Raw genomic sequence first — 17675 nt, 5'->3', positions numbered from 1 at the left:
GTGGTTTGTGACTTCTATTTATTTATTTATTTATTTTATTAGGCTCGCAATACACATCACAAGCTAAAGATACATAAAAAACACAAAAAAAAAGAAACAAAATCTGGCTTGCAACATAGGTTATGTGCGCACGACAAAACAAGACATATAGTGCTGAATTTGTATAACAACGTTCCTTACAACTATGACAAAACAACACAATAACAAAAACTAATCTAACGAATAATGTAAGGAAAAAAATATATATATATATTCACAATATAATACATTGAACAATTACATTAACCTACCTATTAATATTAATATTCTGCCCTTAAATTACGAAATACTATTAAATTCTTTTTTGTTTTAATGTGAAAGTAATATTGTACATAATATTGCGCGTCTTGTAGCTGGTGAGTCCCGTTCAGAAGTGAAGGTGGTTGTACATTTTACTCAACGCGTCGTCGGTTTGGCGCCCCCTCCCTCGCCGCGCTGCCTCCGTCTTTCCTGACTTCACGAAAGAGGAGTTGAGGAGTTGATGCGCACATATATATGTATGTATGCTGCGTCTAATTTGTATATTTTCTTTACAGTGAAGCAATACACCTCAAGTACTACTCTATATGCCATTAGTTAAGCGGTAGAGAATGCCTTGGGCATTAGCTCTAACACGGTAAAGTTTGTGAATAAAGTAAATAAATGGAGATTATTTAAATTGGCACCTTTTTTATATTTTAATACAAAAGCCAGCTTAATAGAAAGTCCGTCGGTAAATTATGTCAATCCTGAAGAGGGAACAACGTGGAAAAACTGCCCAATTTTCCTAAAGGTCTAATCAACGCATTCGTTCACCTTCCTCGATTAATTGAATTATCCCAGCAGCCTTTTCCAAGAGGGTAATTTAATAATACCATGTCGGGTTGTTAGTGGTTAGTTTAATGACCTCACTACTTCTACGTGTTCGAATCTCGAACGCCATCAAAATATTTATTAAACAAATTAGTTTGGGTTTACTTATCTGGTTTTTTTTTGGTATCCATAATATAAGAAAACCTTAGTTTGATATAACTGAAGTTAGAACGTTCATTCATATATCTAAACAAATACTTAAGCAACCAGAACAACCTCATTATCCACCTATCTTCATATTATTTACTTTTCTTCCTAATTTTGAGATGATCCCCTCATCTCCTTTTTATCATCGCACCTCCCGCCATCGGAGCAGAGTTCATCCATATCATCTGGACAGTGCGTTTCCAGAGGTCTTTTTTGCCACGTACGATCCGGCTATGGAATGAGCTCCCCTCCACGGGGTTTCCCGAGCGCTATGACATGTCCTTCTTTAAAAGAGGCTTGTGGAGAGTATTATGCGGTAGGCAGCGGCTTGGCTCTGCCCCTGGCATTGCTGAAGTCTATGGGCGACGGTAACCACTCACCATCAGGTGGGCCATATGCCTACAAGGGCAATAAAAAGTTTTCCCGTATAAAAAGATAAAGATAAAGAAGCCTTTATTAACAACCTTAATTCATATTTAGGTACATACTATTAAAATGTAATTTTTCTAAACATTTGACATCGGCAAAGATTGTTTTACTTTCGAATAGGTCTCCAACACATATGTCTAATTAAAAAGACTTTTCCGGTTCAATTTCGCCTTTTATTTTTGTCATTATAATGTAGTATGGCGAAGAGCTATCCGTGAATAGTTTTAATTATGTCCACGACTTGGTACTGGAGTGAATCGTAGACTCATATATAATACAGGTGGCAAAGGGTAGTAGCTGATTATTCCTATCTACTTCTGCTGTGTTATAAAATTAAATGTATGCTCTGGTAATCTACTTTTTTTTTTATTGCTTAGATGATTGGACGAGCTCACAGCCCACCTGGTGTTAAGTGGTTACAGGAGCCCATGGACATCTACAACGGAAATGCGCCACCCATCTTGTAACTGGTAACTGACATGTACATGGTAACTGATTACGTGTTTATCTATTTGCGGTAATAAAATATATATTTCGGGTATATAAAGCTTTTTGTTTCGAGCGTGCTCACAGGATTCTGTTGTAACAATTCGTTTTTGAATAACAGATACCTTTTTGTTATGGATAGAATGGGAGTCGGCGCCGCATGTCCTCATCTGACCTCATCAGCATCATGCTGCAGATGGGTTTGATATCCGTTTTACGACCGGCCGCTTGCTCGACTTCAACACCCTCCTGGGTTCATATCTCCATAATCCATTGCAACGTATCACGGAGCGGGACTTTTTCTGTTTCTTTTTTTTGTGTTTCTTTTACGAAGATTTAGTATTTGGTTCATTGAATTTGACGCTTACTAAATTTTGTCAGAAATATACACTAAAGAATGGGAACCGTAGATTTGCTGATAATTTATGCACATTCGTGATAGCCCTGAATCATCACATTAGAGTCGTCGTCCATTTTGGTTCGAATCGCTATTTTCTGTTTAAGCTACGCATAAATCAAGGTATATTCCGTGAGGATTCAAAACTGTTCATGAGATTTGATCTGTTAGAAATTGTATGAGAGATGATCGAGACAAATTAATAATTATTTTTCGAACTACTCTAAAATCTACGTACATCATCATCATCATCTGAAGCCTCACAGCCCTGAGTGGCCCTTAGCCTGGTCCAGTATTTCTCTCCAGGCTGCTCTGTTCAGGGCTTTCTCCTTCCAGTTCCTGACACCGATAACTTTGACGTCGTCCTCTACGCCACTTAACCATCGGAGTTTGGGCCTACCACGATTTCTGCGGCCCTCTGGTTTACCATACAGTAGTTGTCTTGGCATTCTGGTCTCCTCCATTTGAATTACATGTCCTGACTATCGTAGGCGTCCATTTTTTATAATTTTTATGATATTAGGGTCTTTGTAAATATGTGGTTATAGCGTGTCCTCCGTATCGTCGTTGTCAAACCGAAATCTGCTATGTGCAAAACTCTATATATACTCTATAATACTCTATTTTGAATTAACGAGTAAAAACATTTTCGTATAAAATTTTATATGAAGGTGAATTTTTAAGAACTATATCAAATGAAAGCTATAGGTATATATTAAAGCTTTAGACACATAACAGCTTTTTTATACGGTAGATAGGGCTGTAAACTATACGAAAAGGTCAAAATGTAAAAATCTCAAAAAGTGCACATAGCAGATTTCGGTTTGACAACGACGATATATCGTTTTCCTGCACAGCACCGAATATCCGTCTTAGGATCTTACGCTCGAACACAAGTAGACGGTTCTCATCCTATTTGCTGATCTCTTTGAGCCATAAATAAGAATGGGTCTCACAGTAGGGTAGATTCGCTACGCACATCGACTATTTTTAATTACCGAGTAATTACGCTATGTTAATGTTGTATTGGAAAAAAGGACTCCTGTTGATTTAAAGACATTGTTTAATACTTTTACTATAATTTTATTATTATGCCTAAATCACTAAATTTTTGAACTTGAGTAATAAATTATGAGTAACTAGCGACCCGCCCTCGCTTCGCTTCGGAAACATTAAAATACACATGAAACCAAAAAAAAAAAAAAAAGTAGCCTATGTTCATCAGGGACAATGTCGGCTTCTAATGGAAAAAGAATTTTTCAAATCGGTCCAGTAGTTTCGGAGCCTATTCGAAACAAACAAACAAACAAATCTTTCCTCTTTATAATATTAGTATAGATAAAAAACGTTCACAGTCAAAACTATATTGTTACATTCTTCTACTTAGCGTTTTGTAAATCGTGTTACAGAAATGTTGTCGGAACAGAGCGACCTATTTTCATCCAACTGATAATCTTTTCGTACGTTTTCATGATTCACGCTTATTTTGAGTACGACTGACGAAGCATTGATGTAAAAACTGATTTAATAGCCAGTTCATTTAGTAACACACCTGTCTTTGGATGGTAGTGATTAAAGAATTTCATGAACTTATTAATTTTCTACGATACAAATTCATATAGATAAGATTCCTTAAATTTGTTTATTTGAAATGCCAACAGATCTAATGGCCACCCGTTTTATACAGGTAGGTAATAAATATTTCATGATTTTTTTAAGCGTAACTTTTACTAAAATACCGTTACAGAATACGACTTTTTTTTAGGAAGGTAGGATTACTGGTGTCTCTTAGACCTTTCCAGTTTCACCAAGACAGGTGGGCGAGCATAGGCTCAGCCAGGAGCGAAGAATACGACTATTGTGATCGTTTCGTACTATAAAAAAAGCTCTTCCACCAAGTAGGTGTTGTTGCTTCGTATAAAAAGGCGTGCGATGTTTCAGACGTTGATGCGCGAAACTCAGCTACAAACATTTATAAATTAAATCGCGTAAAGACAGTTAGACGGTATAAAAACGCGCGGGATGTCATCAATGCGGTGGACCGACAAAATCGGAACTACAGTACGATATCCCCTGAATGAGTGTAGTAGGATGACTTCGAGCGGGGAGAAAAGCCGGGACATCGTGAGTCAAGTCTACCCCTTCCAACACTACATGACGATTACGACCACTCTGTTCAGAATGAAACTATTGAAAATGAAGACTTATGAATTATCGTTAGTGGGTTTGAAGTTATTCTCGGGTCTGTGAACTATATTATACTATCGCGGTGCTCGAGTGCCAAGTAAATCGCCACTAATAAAACTGTTAATATATACTTGACCATTAGAGGTCAAGAGTCTACATGTATTGAACATATACCTCTTACTTTAAACTTTAAGTGTAAAAGAAATCAAAGAATTCCTTTATGTTTCTAAAAAAGAAAACTATAAATACTGATAAACTGGAACATATTGACCATTAAAAAAGACGATACTCCCACGACATATACATTCGATTGACGTCTAAAATTACTATCGCCATTACAACGCCCAAGGGAAATTAAAGTCTTCAACACTCCGCACACAAGGATCTTAGGAACGTTAAGATTTAAAAATAAATGTTGTTTATTTAGGATCTTCGTTGCTCAGTCGTCGTATCTCCTGAGTGGTCGACCGTAAACAGCACCTCAAAAGGCCATGAAGTTAATGGTTAAATAAATGTATAGTGGAGCGCAATATCGGAATACAACAAGTGACAACAACACTTAGAACCTATTGACTTTATTACGTGACTTCCAAATTATTAAATGTATAGTATAGTATTATTATATGTATAGTATTATTAAATGTATAGTGGAGAGCAATATTGGAATACAACAATATGGAATATAACATAGCTTCAGACGTATGTATGTTAGTATGCAACGGAATCTCTGAACATGATTTTGACCCCCTTCAAAACGTCGGATTAACTCGAAATTTGGTATACTTATTAAGGACATATGACAATTCAATATTTAAAAAAAGAATTGAAAAAATTGAAATTCAACAAAAAAATTGAAAAGTAAATAATACTTTAAAAACTAACAAAATACGCTTTAATGCTGATTCCATGCACCCCACGCTTTTTTACAATAAAATCATTTTATCTTACACTATTTTTAATTCAAATTTAATAAAATTTATTTTCTATTTTTTAGTTGGATTTTCTATAAAAGCGTATTTTGTTAGTTTTTTTAAACTATTATTTATTTTATAATCCTACATTATCTAGGATGTTACAGTTTATATATCGGGGTGAAGACGGCGCTGCACATCCAGCTCTGAGATTGATCTGGGATTTATCAGTGTACTTAGTGGGAGTTTTTTAACGTTCTCGATAGCGTAAAAGTAAACTCGAATTTGTATGCAGTTGGAACAGCGCCCCTAGCGGCAAACGTAGGCAAACTTCATACAAACTTGAATTAACTTTTACGCTATCAAGAACTTTAAAAAACTCGCACTAAGCACACAGAGGCTACTGAATTTAAACCGCAAAATTAGCATCGTTAGTGCTAGCAGTTAAAAGACTAAAGTTGTCAATCGTAACATATCGTTTCCTTAAAAATAAACATTATTTGAAAGTGCTTATATTGTTGACTGACTCGGTGGTGCAATAGTTAGCTCCCCCGACTGTTGGGCCGAGGGTCGTGGGTTCGATTCCCCTCATCGGGTAAACATTCGTGTGATGAGCAGGTTTGTTTGCTCTTTGTCTGGGTGTCAATTATCTATTATATATAATATGTATGTATATATTTAAACGTATTTATGTATGTATATCATGTCTCTGGTACCCATAACACTACTCTAATCTTACTTTGGGGCCGGATGACCGTGCGTGATTTGTTCCCAGTTATATTAAATTTTATTGTAACATGAGGAGTTGTTCCGAGATGGTACCATCATCTCGTTTTTACTATCGCACCGCTCGCCACCGGAGTAGAGTTCATCCATACTATCTAGAGCCACTGCGGTTATCTACAATGCGTTTCCAATGGTATTTTTTACCAGGTACCATCCGGCTTTGGAATGAGCTCCCCTCCACGGTGTTCCCGAGCGCTATGACATATCCTTCTTCAAACGAGGCTTGTGTAGAGTATTAAGCGGTAGGCAGTGGCTTGGCTCTGGCATTGCTGAAGTCCGTGGGCGATGGTAACCACTCACCATCAGGTGGGCCGTATGCTCGTCTGTCTGCCTACAAGAGCAATAAAAAATAAAAAAACATAACCAGCCATACGTAACACATCAGTTCATACCTAAAGAAATAATGTTGTTTTAAAAAAAAAAAACGAAGAGAACAAATATTTTTCGTAACAATGTATTTAATTGACATTTCTTTTTATAGATCGTAACTTATTTTGCGTGTCTACAAAGTAAATAAATAAAAAAATGACATTAACTGACAATAAATATAATATGACAAACGTTATCGCCGCTGTCTAAAACAAACTTTCAGGTCTTTATGAATAATAAAAGCATTTCCGACGGCGTAATGCGTTATTCTTACGAACTTGATTCTGAATTGTTTGAATAGTTAATGCAATCGTAGCGCAAGCCATCATACGCATTTTTTATTCACAAACCGTTTTTAGATTAAAAGAAAACTTAAAAATTCACGTTATGTCGACATGTTAGCTAAGAAAAGGAATTAAAGCCGCTTTCAGACTACGCTGTAATATAATAGCTTATAGTATACTATCGACCCGCCCTCGCTTCGCTTCGGAAACTGTAATTTATTATTGATCTCTCCACGATTTAATGAATGTTATTATACATATAAACCTTCCTCTTCAATCACTGTATCTATTAAAAAAACCGCATCAAAATCCATTGCGTAGTTTTAAAGATTTAAGCATACATAGGGAAAGATAGATATAGGGACAGAGAAAGCGACTTTGTTTTATACTACAAGGGCGGGATGATAAGTTACTAGCCTAACAATAAAACACTTAACTTTCCGTGATAAAATTAATTTTATTTTTCGACATAGTCTCCGGGAACCTCTACGCACTTATTCCATCTTCGTTCTAAAGCAGTAATGCCTTTCATAAAATGATTTCTTTCGACGCCTGCAACATACTCCTCTACAGTGGCTATGACTTCATCATTTGTGGCAAATTTCTGTCTGCCCAAAAAAGTTTTGAGCTTAGGAAATAAGTGGAAGTCTGATAGCGCTAGATCAGGCGAATAAGGTGAGTGGGGCAGCAAACCATACTTCAATTCGTTGATTTTTGCCATAGCTTTAACACATGTGCGAACCCTAGCGTTGTCTTGGTGGAAGATGATTTTTTTTTTCGCCAAACCTGGTTGTTTTTGCTGAATACATTGATGAAAATCATCTAGAAGATTAGCGTAGTATTCTCCATTAATCGTTTGACCTTTAGAAAGGTAATCTATCATCAAGATCCCACCTGCATCCCAAAAGACGGAAGCCATCACTTTTCCAGCCGACCTTACAGCCATGGCTTTTTTTGGAGCCGCGTCCACTGTTTTGATTGAATTTTTGATTCTGGTATGTAATAATGAACCCATGTTTCATCTGTTGTTACAAATCGACGTAAAAAATCGGCTTTATTATTCTGAAACGGTCCAGACATTCTTTTGAGTTTTGCACCCGAATCCTCTTTTGATCGTGCGTAAGCAATCGCGGCACCCAACGGGCCGATGACTTTTTCATATTTAATTACTCACTTAGGATATGATGTGCCCGTTCTTTTGAGATACCTGTAGTGTTAGCTGTTTCAGATAACTTCAATCGTCGAACTGTTAAAACTATATCATGTTCTTTCACGACCATTTCCGGAGTCGTGACGCTTTTTGGACGTCCGGGGGGGGCTTCATCTTGGACACATGAACGATCGCGTTTAAACTCAGCCACCCAATTTTTTACTGTGGTATAAGAAGGAGCACATACACCCAAAACATTCTTTAACTCGTCATAGACATCTTTCCCCTTTATGCTCTTCATATGAAGAAACTTTATGACGGCTCTTTGTTCAATTTTATCCATTTTGAAAACATTTGACGAAATATATTTTCAAATGACAAAAAATCAATAAAATTTTCACGCCACCGAATTCAAATTTAGAACACAGGTGGCCAGAGATACGAATTTAAAAATGTGATATATATTTTTTTAATTTTAACATTTTAAATAGTAGAGGCTAGTTACTTATCATCCCGCCCTCGTATGTAGTGATAGCTCATAACAATATCGCACACCATACATTGTTATGGACACGTCCACACTGTACTGTACTATATATTATTGGCTAAGTATAGGCTGCTATACTATATGGCACTATAGTATAGCGTTGTCTGAAAGCAGCTTAAAATGCGTTGGCATCGAAGTTAAACTCGATTTAAGCACGTTTGGTGGTTTCTAATTATTACTTAAAACGATCATGCTTGATTTTTACTGTTGGTAGGACGGCTTCTGGGTCCCCAAGTGTGGGTAACACCACCCTGCTTTTTCTGCCGTGAAGCAGTAATGGGTGGTGGCATTTACTTTGTAGATGTCTATGGGCTCTGGTAACCACTTAACACCAGGTGGGCCGTGAGCTCGTCCACCCCACTAAGCAAAATAAAAAATTATTTAGACAAGACAAAACAGATCTGTACTAGTCGTTCTAAGCTATCTTCATGCCAGGCGTACACACTTCTTTTTATTTATTGCGTACTAGCTGACCCGACAGACTTCGTAGTGCCCCAATCGATAATTATAAGACCTAAACTTTTGTATAAAATAAACTTAAAACAAACAAAAGGAATCCGTCCGACGGGGGACACATCAAAGGAAAAACTAAATGATTATTTTTATTTAATTCGGAGCATTTTCATATTTATCTACCTTTTAAACCTTCCCTGGACTTCCACAAATAATTTAAGACCAAAATTAGCCAAATCGGTCCGGCCGTACTCGAGTTTTAGCGAGACTAACGAACAGCAATTCATTTTTATATTTTTTTTCGACCTCTTTTTTCCACCTTTTTTTAGACCTCAATGCCGCCATCCACTTAGTTCGGAGTCTCAATTGCATTCTTGTTTAACTACTGTTCTATCATTAAAACCAGAAGGCATGACTGCTTTGCGCCAGAAACTCCGATCATCTTTCTCGTCGAACCCGTCGCTTGCGACGAAGGGCTCCACGAGTAAATTAACCTACATACACAGCCCACTGAGTTTCTCGCCGGATCTTCTCAGTGGGTCCCGTTTCCGATCCGGTGGTAGATTCTGCAAAGCACTGCTCTTGCTAGGATTAGTGTTAGCACCGTCGTCAGGCTTGAGCCTGATGCGATGTGCTAGTGCTCCTGTCCATTCTCTGGAGAAGAATACCTTAATCCCCTTTTACAGTACCCACGGGAAAAGATGGGGTAGTGCTATTCTAAACATAAGTAGTTAAGTAAATCGTTGTTTCTAAATAAACTGCTATTGTTATTTATTTAAACAGATTAGATTTATACCATATGTCTAACTCTGACCGAAAATAGTGGGTTTTTAATAATTGCGATTTAGACGTCTTGATTTTACTTGTATTTAAAAATATTTCAAGAGGTAGCATCAGATTCAAATATAGGTAGTAAGAATGCAAAGAGTATTGAAAAGCAATTCTATTATAGAATAACGATTGTAATATGAACCTTAAATCCTAACTGTTAGATACTTACTTGATGTGGATGGTCTGAGCGAGAGCAACTGGACGTTCATTGCAATGTTATTACATATTTTAGGTTCTGGAGTGAAATATAAAAAAAAAACTTTTGTGTTTTAAAATATTCTTTTTTTTTATAACTTATTATATTTTTTTTATTACTAGATGGGTAGACGAGCTCACAGCCCACCTGGTGTTAAGTGGTTACTGGAGCCCATAGACATCTACAAGCTAAACACGCCACCCACCTTGAGATATAAACACTAAGGTCTCAAGTATAGTTACAATATTCGACAAAACTAGGACATTTATTATCTCAATTTATCCACATATTACCTGCTTTGTTTCATTATACCCGGTTTTATTTCGCAGGATCATTAAATTTTAAAGTACTTTAAACTAACTTCTCATATTTACGTTTAGATATAAAATCAAAATCGGTTGACCAAACTGTATTTACGCCTCCGTAGGCAAAGCATGACATAAAACTTTATCTAAGTTTCATGTTTACAGCTCTATAGCGGAGCGGTTACGTCTTTTATGAAGTAAATACTACTTGCTTGCAGTTCTTTGTACAAACAGAGTATCACTTAGCAAATTACAGGAATGAGGATGTTGTTTAACTGTGTCGCATAAGCTTGATTTCCTTTTCTCGTTTACTATTGAGCAAGTTTTGTAATTGTTCTGTTTTGATTAATATTATAACTAGTTGTACCCGTCCGCTTCGCTTGGCATTTAAAATTAATATTATTATTTCTCACCTTCACAAAGATTCTCATCATTAACGCCCCCGCAACTGGTGTAGGGAGTCTAACACTCATATAAATATTAGCCTATATAGCCATTAAGTACATGTATTTTCTACATGGATACCAAGTTTCAAGTCAAACGGATGCATGGTTCAGTAGTTATAGCGGAACATCCGTAAAAACCACTGTAGATTTATATATTAGTATAGATATAGATTTAATGTACTCTAAGATTGTTTAACAATGTTGGAGTCTTTGATAATGGATAACGTCTTGTAAACCCGCCACTGGAGTAAAGTTGATCCATAATACCTAGAACCACTGCGTTCATCCACAGAGAGTTTCCAGAGATCTTTTCTGTCACGTACTGTCCGGCTTTGGAATGAGCTCCCCTCTACGGTGTTTCTCGAACGCTATGACATGTCCTTCTTCAAGACTTGTGGAGATTACTTAACAGTAGGTAGCGGCTTAGCTCTGCACTTGGCATTGCTGACGACCATGAGCGACAGTAACCACTTACCATCAGGTGGGTATGCTCGTGTGCCTGCCTACAAGGGCAATAAAAAATAGTGTAATTTTTTTTAATAATAAAATACACATCAGAACACAAAAAACGTACGAAGTAAAAGAAACACCATAAGAATAAACAGTACAAGTCCCTTCCAATGATACTTTCCAATAGGCATGACCAAAGGAGGGTCAAACAATCTACGTCACACCTACACAGTACGACACTAGGACATGCTGTACCCACTCCACATAACGTGCAATAAGGACAAGAAAAAGAAGAAACTTGTGAATTTGCTCATGAACAATGAGGCTCGAAAATTTAAAACGAAAATATTTTAACTCCTCTAGAATTAGTATACCCTGATAATTCATTGATACAGTTAATGCCATCGGTCGTTTCAAGACGAGAGTTGGCATTTATTTTATTTGAATGAAAATTATTTTACGTGAATCAGTAATGCGTTTCGATTTGAAGGGTGAGGCAGCCGTTGTAACTATACTGAGACCTTAGAACTTATATCTCAAGGTGGGTGGCGAATTTACGTTGTAGATGCCTATGGGCTCCAGTAACCACTTAACATCAAGTGGGCTGTGAGCTCGTCCACCCATCTAAGCAATAAAAAAAATAAAAGAAAAAAATCAGATCACGTAATTACATTAGTAAATAGTACGTTACGTAAATAGGTTACCTGCCTCAATACATACAGCGATCCAGACAATGCAGCCACGGTCGAACGGTAATCGGATATAGAACTCCGTTATCAATATAACTGCTTCAACAAAACTGTCAGATTAAAGCGCTGAGCAATATGGTGAACGCTTTCAAAATTCAACGGACTCTGAATTCGCATGTACCCGAAAAACCTTTTGGTATTGAACTAGTTTCGAAATGTTTCAGTGAAACTGGATAAGTAAATTTTAATTTAATTGAACAAAGAACGAAATACATGGGCTTTTTACAACACTAACAAATGCTGTGATGATTTAATGAAGCTTCAAATTTGAGCCATCATGAGGCACGCCGTTTTTGAGAACCTATTATACATTTTAATAATAATTGTAATGAATAGTAATTTCTATTGTACTCTCTACATTTATTAAAGTAGCATTACGAACGTGATCTTTTTTATTATATTACCTGCTCTCCTAAAATAGTAAACGCAATATTAGCCTGACCAGAAATTCCTCTTAACGATTTTGCCAATACCGCAATGGTAAATAGTGTGTGGTAATGTAATAAAAGGATGTTTTGGTAATAATGGTAATGGCTTCACATAACGATTAATGGTGTCACCGGCAGTAAAAATCTCAAATGTACTAATAATAGTGTTTGATAAAGATTCCATGTTTGATTATAGAAGCTAATATGCGTGATTGATAGCTAATGTCCTTAAAGGGGTGGATTAAAGGCTATTTAAAAAAAAATACGTGACATGAATATCGATAAGATAGATCCACGACTTGCCTTTTTAATTATGTAACTAATATAAAACAGAATGGACCCAAACCCTTTAGAACAGTTTGACACAACAATACCCCGAGATGTTATCGAAGTGCGCCAAGGCCTGAGTTATTGGGTCGAGAACATTCTGTCGCCTTGCTCAACGGTTTTTCTACTAAACTTGCCAATAAAATTTAAACTTGATTCAGAAAAAAACAGATCTATAATTAAGTCGAGCGTATGTTGTCTCAAAGTTTATATTGCAGATCTAATTATGGTTTGTGTCAAACAAAATCCGCTGTAAAGCACAGGACAGCAATGATTAATTACCATGTACGAGTAATTAAGGCTTTTACTTCAAATTTCACATTTAAAAAGGTTTATTATTATAAACCCTATGGGAACACTTTAAGTGCCTGTGATTTCGAAGAAATGGATTTTAAACTGATTGCAAAACATGTGTTATCTTTTTTACCTGTGTATCTTTTTTTATCTTTGTCTCTGAAACGGGTAAGCGGATTCGAACGCGGCTTTCATTGGTAGATAAATTATGAAAATATTAATATTTATATCATAATTTTAAGCCCAGAAACTAGAACCATAAAGATTAAAAAAGTGATATAATCAATAAAAACAGACGATACATTTTTGATTTTTAGGTTATGATGATAACACTTTTTAAACTCAATAGGGTTGCAAAATAGCAGTTGTTAAATTAGTTTTGAATTCCAAATTTAAGAAGAATTGCCTGTAGTCGTAAAATAATTTAAAATTATTGCCATTGCTTTGATATATGTATTTGAGAATAGACTAATTGCAAATATTTTGAAAGAGAAAATAGACTTAGGAGGTAACATAGATAATTATCCCTGGTGTGTAATCAAAGGCAGATAAACATCAAACTTTTCTTTCGTGTTCTTGGGAATGCCTTCTAGTGAACTTCAGTTATGGCCCATTCGCTAACTCGTTAAAGCTTCACAAAGATTTGATTGCTTTATTGCTGACTCGTAAATCTGTACCGCGAACGTACCAAAGTTCGATTTTAGGTCAAAGGTCAGAATACATTGCCTAATAGTCTGTACGGCTATTATTAGTCAGGATATTCAATTATAACCCTACCATATACTATACCATACCATACTAATTGGAATTTCCACTTCTCCTTATCCGTACATTGTTCTTAGTTCTCCATATCTGAAGCTGTTGTGACCTCAACATTAAGCTACAATAATACAATAATGAATTAAATAAATATTTTGCCGTCAATTCCTTTGGATATCTACTATTTCAGATTGGCAACGAGAAATTAGATCTATCTCTTCGGCGATTGAAAGAAAAATAACCGTTGTATCCAAATTGAAAGATAGTCGCGAAGATTAAACACGTTACATATGCTCGACGAACCGAGATACAGCGAACCCCCTGCTTGTAATGATTCTATTAGTAGCATATTAAAATCTTGACTTATTGTGCTTCTTTATCGATAAAAACTAGTAACTACGTAGTCACGTATTGATCGGGCGCGTCTTCTTAATGCACGACTCCCACGATACGCCCACTAGATCTGTGGTGAATGTGCGAATATGGCCCTTATATCTATATTCGTCTCTTGGGAGGCTGTGTACATAATTACCCACAAAACGTTCATAGACTTAGTGAAATTTTCAAGGAATCTGTTCAGTGGAGGTTATTGTAAGGTAAAGGGTCTACATATTGTGGATATCACAGTATGGAAATAGTCCGTTGCAATCGTTACCACTGTTTGCATTCCTGACTGGCTGGAATTCGGTGCTACAGTTTGGACTTAAAGAATAAATACATATGTCTAATCGGGTACATTGTCATCAAAATTTAATTAAACCATAACCAAATTCATGGCGGGACGTGTAAGTTTTACTATCGTGCCTATCTTTGCTCTGATGCAGTCATGCGTTGTGATTTAAGAGTGAGGTAGCCATTACAATTGAGACTTTGGGTTCATGCGTCAAGGGAAGCGATGGTATTCACGTTGTGATGTCTATGGACTTTCGTAACCTTTTGAGGTTATTGCTTAGGCTTAGGTTAAAAATAAGGGTTTTTTCTGTACCTTCATTAACTTCCTATTCTGACAGCACCTGGCTGGCACCTTTACTTACATATCGGGTTCGCTTAACACGAAATAAGGTCATCCGATTGCTCATGCTTAAGACAAAAATTGCAAGAAACACTAAATTTCAGTTTAGTAAATTGTTTTATCATTAATGATGAGCGCTCGCAATCAGAAGCTTAAGATATAGTCGATAAATAATCTAGAAGTTCCAAATTTAAACGTTGAGATATCGTGCACAATTCTATAGTTACCAAACCTACATTTTAACTCGAAACAAATTTTAATCATTTAGTCATTTTTTAGTCAAATACCATGTGGTTTCCAATGGTCAAAGTGTTGCATAAGCATTCAGTAGCACAGATTAGTTCTCTGGTATGAACCGAGACAATGGACGCAGTGGCTTGTCTAGTCACGCATGGACGTTTAGATAAGCCTCTGTGAGTTTGTGTTTATTGTTGACGTCCATAAACCGACCGTAATGACCGAATAGTATAACAGAGAATTATCGAGGCAGCATAGGGCGTCGTCAGGAAAAATTAAATTAACTAACATTCGACCAAAAAGATTTGCAAACATTACCAATTCAACTCAAGATATGGATTTATTTTATTTTCAAATTTCACTGTCATTACCTTTATTTTTCTTCAAAAAATAATGTTGATTAAAAAAATTACAACACTAAAACTCGTGAATAGCTAAATGAAAAAAAAAAAAAAAAAGGAAGGGGCATATTTTATATCTTTAGCTCTAGGAGGCAGTAATAGTAACTTTTAGCAGCCGTATTGACTTCCCTTTTCAGCGATCCAAATCGAGGACTGGCTAACAATTACCCGAGTTCATCCGGAAGGCTAGCATCTCAAAGACAGCTGAATCACAAAGGTATTCAAAACCAGATTGGAATCACGACCTGCTGAGAACATCCAGCAAGAAACTGTGTTGTATCCTAAGTGTCATGTCAAACTTTGCTTTGGTTTCTGCTAGAGTTAGAATTAGGAGCATCAAACAGGGCTGAGAGGAATAGATAAAAAGGCTTCATGGCTGCTGAAACTTCGAGTCCGTTCATTTGTCCTGTTGAAACTGGAAAGCCCTACAGGACCACAACCGTACGACCACCGGAAAAGAATACGCGAAGCATTGAAGTTAGAAGTAAAAAGAAAGTCGTATTAAAGAAACTAAAGACTGCCGACCAAGCTTCCCTGGCCGTGGGGGTAGCGAAGTTGCTGCAACGGCCGCAACGCACTATCGCGGTCAGGGTCATCCGTGGTTATCGCACTATCTCTTTTGAGGCGGCGTGTGTACTGGCTGGGACGCCACCTTGGGTCCTGGAGGCGGAGGCGCTCGCTGCTGACTATCATTGGCGGGCTAACCTTCATGCCCGGGGCGTGGCGCGTCCCAGCCCCAGTGTGGTCAGAGCCCGGAGGGCCCAATCTCGGCGGTCCGTGCTGGAGTCATGGTCCAGGCGGCTGGCCGATCCTCGGCTGGTCGTAGGACCGTCGAGGCGATTCGCCCGATTCTTGTGGATTGGGTGAATCGTGACAGAGGACGCCTTACTTTCCGGTTCACGCAGGTGCTCACTGGGCATGGTTGCTTCGGTGAGTTCCTGCACCGAATCGGAGCCGAGCCGACGGCAGAGTGCTACCATTGTGGTTGCGACTGGGACACGGCGGAGCACACGCTCGTTGCCTGCCCCGCATGGGAGGGGTGGCGCCGTGACCTCGTCGCAAAAATAGGAAACGACTTGTCGTTGCCGAGTATTGTGGCATCGATGCTCGGCGACGACGAGTCGTGGAAGGCGATGCTCGACTTCTGCGAGCGCACCATCTCGCAGAAGGAGGCGGCGGGGCGCGTGAGAGACGCACAAGCCCGCCGCCGTCGAGCGGGGGCCAGGGTGGCGGATGCCGCCCAATCCCTGGCCCTCTAAATGTTTCGGGTCCCCCTCATATGTCGGTTTGGGGCCCGGCGAAGGGGACCTAAGAAGACGACGTGCAAGCCGCTCTGCACGCGTTTTACGCAAGAGCATCCGGGTGATGGAAGGCCGGCTATCCTCGACCCACGCTGGTTCTGGTCCAGCGGGGTATTTCGTAGGATAGCTCACTCTAACCGGCGCCATGTAGGCGGGCTTCGGATAGCCTGCCGACCGAGAGGGCTGGTGGTCGTGGCGCCGACGACTGCCGGTCCGGCGTCCCGAGGGGGAGGGTGATGGGAGAGATGTGCTCCGCACTAAACACTTCACTTTCCCCCCTCTGCCTCTTCATGAGTTCTGTCTCATGCGAGGTTTGGACGTTGGTTGTTGAGCGACAGGAGGTTTTAGTCAGTTCGACTCTAACATGCCCCGCCCTCCATCCCCAGAGGAGGGCGGAAGTCCGGCGATTTCCTCCTGACCAAAAAAAAAAGCTTAGTTTTATCGATTCCTTATGATATTGTACTAAATAAATTTCACTATGTTGTAAATGAGATCTATAAAAAATATATCTACAAAACAATATTGTATAGTAGGTAACATGGTTTTGTACTGCCATCTCTTCAAGTTTTGAGGTACCAATATGCGAATATCCAATAAGCAACATTGCAAATATTTCGGAGGTTAACGAGATGGCGTTATACAAAATTTTGTTTCATGGACGCTACTTAATTTAAAAAAAAAGCCTTATCAGAAAATACAGAACGTTATATGTATAATAATTAAAGCCGTCCATTGTGTTTTTCAGTGTAAATAACAAAAACTATCGACGAGGATGGGATTCGAACCCACGCGTGCAGAGCACATTGGATTAGCAGTCCAACGCCTTAACCACTCGGCCACCTCGTCACGTGTTACATCATTTGAATTATAGTATTACCTACAAAGGCTTCTTCGTCTATGTT

At 38.1% G+C, this 17675-nt stretch overlaps 1 protein-coding gene and 1 non-coding gene across 2 annotated transcripts in view; one reads left to right on the top strand and one right to left on the bottom strand.

The window, feature by feature from the left end:
* Positions 1-17675, top strand: part of Cals (calsyntenin 1) — a 197997-nt gene that overhangs the window by 56610 nt on the left and 123712 nt on the right. The window lies entirely within an intron of this gene.
* Positions 17538-17619, bottom strand: TRNAS-GCU (transfer RNA serine (anticodon GCU)). The gene has a single exon. It is a non-coding gene; the product is annotated as a tRNA-Ser (tRNA).

The sequence above is a fragment of the Bombyx mandarina genome, chromosome A1 (genome assembly GCF_030267445.1).
Source record: "Bombyx mandarina strain Sakado chromosome A1, ASM3026744v2".
Taxonomy (NCBI): Eukaryota; Metazoa; Arthropoda; class Insecta; order Lepidoptera; family Bombycidae; genus Bombyx; species Bombyx mandarina.
Note: the sequence above shows the minus strand (reverse complement) of the source record. Positions and strands in the feature narration are given on the sequence as shown.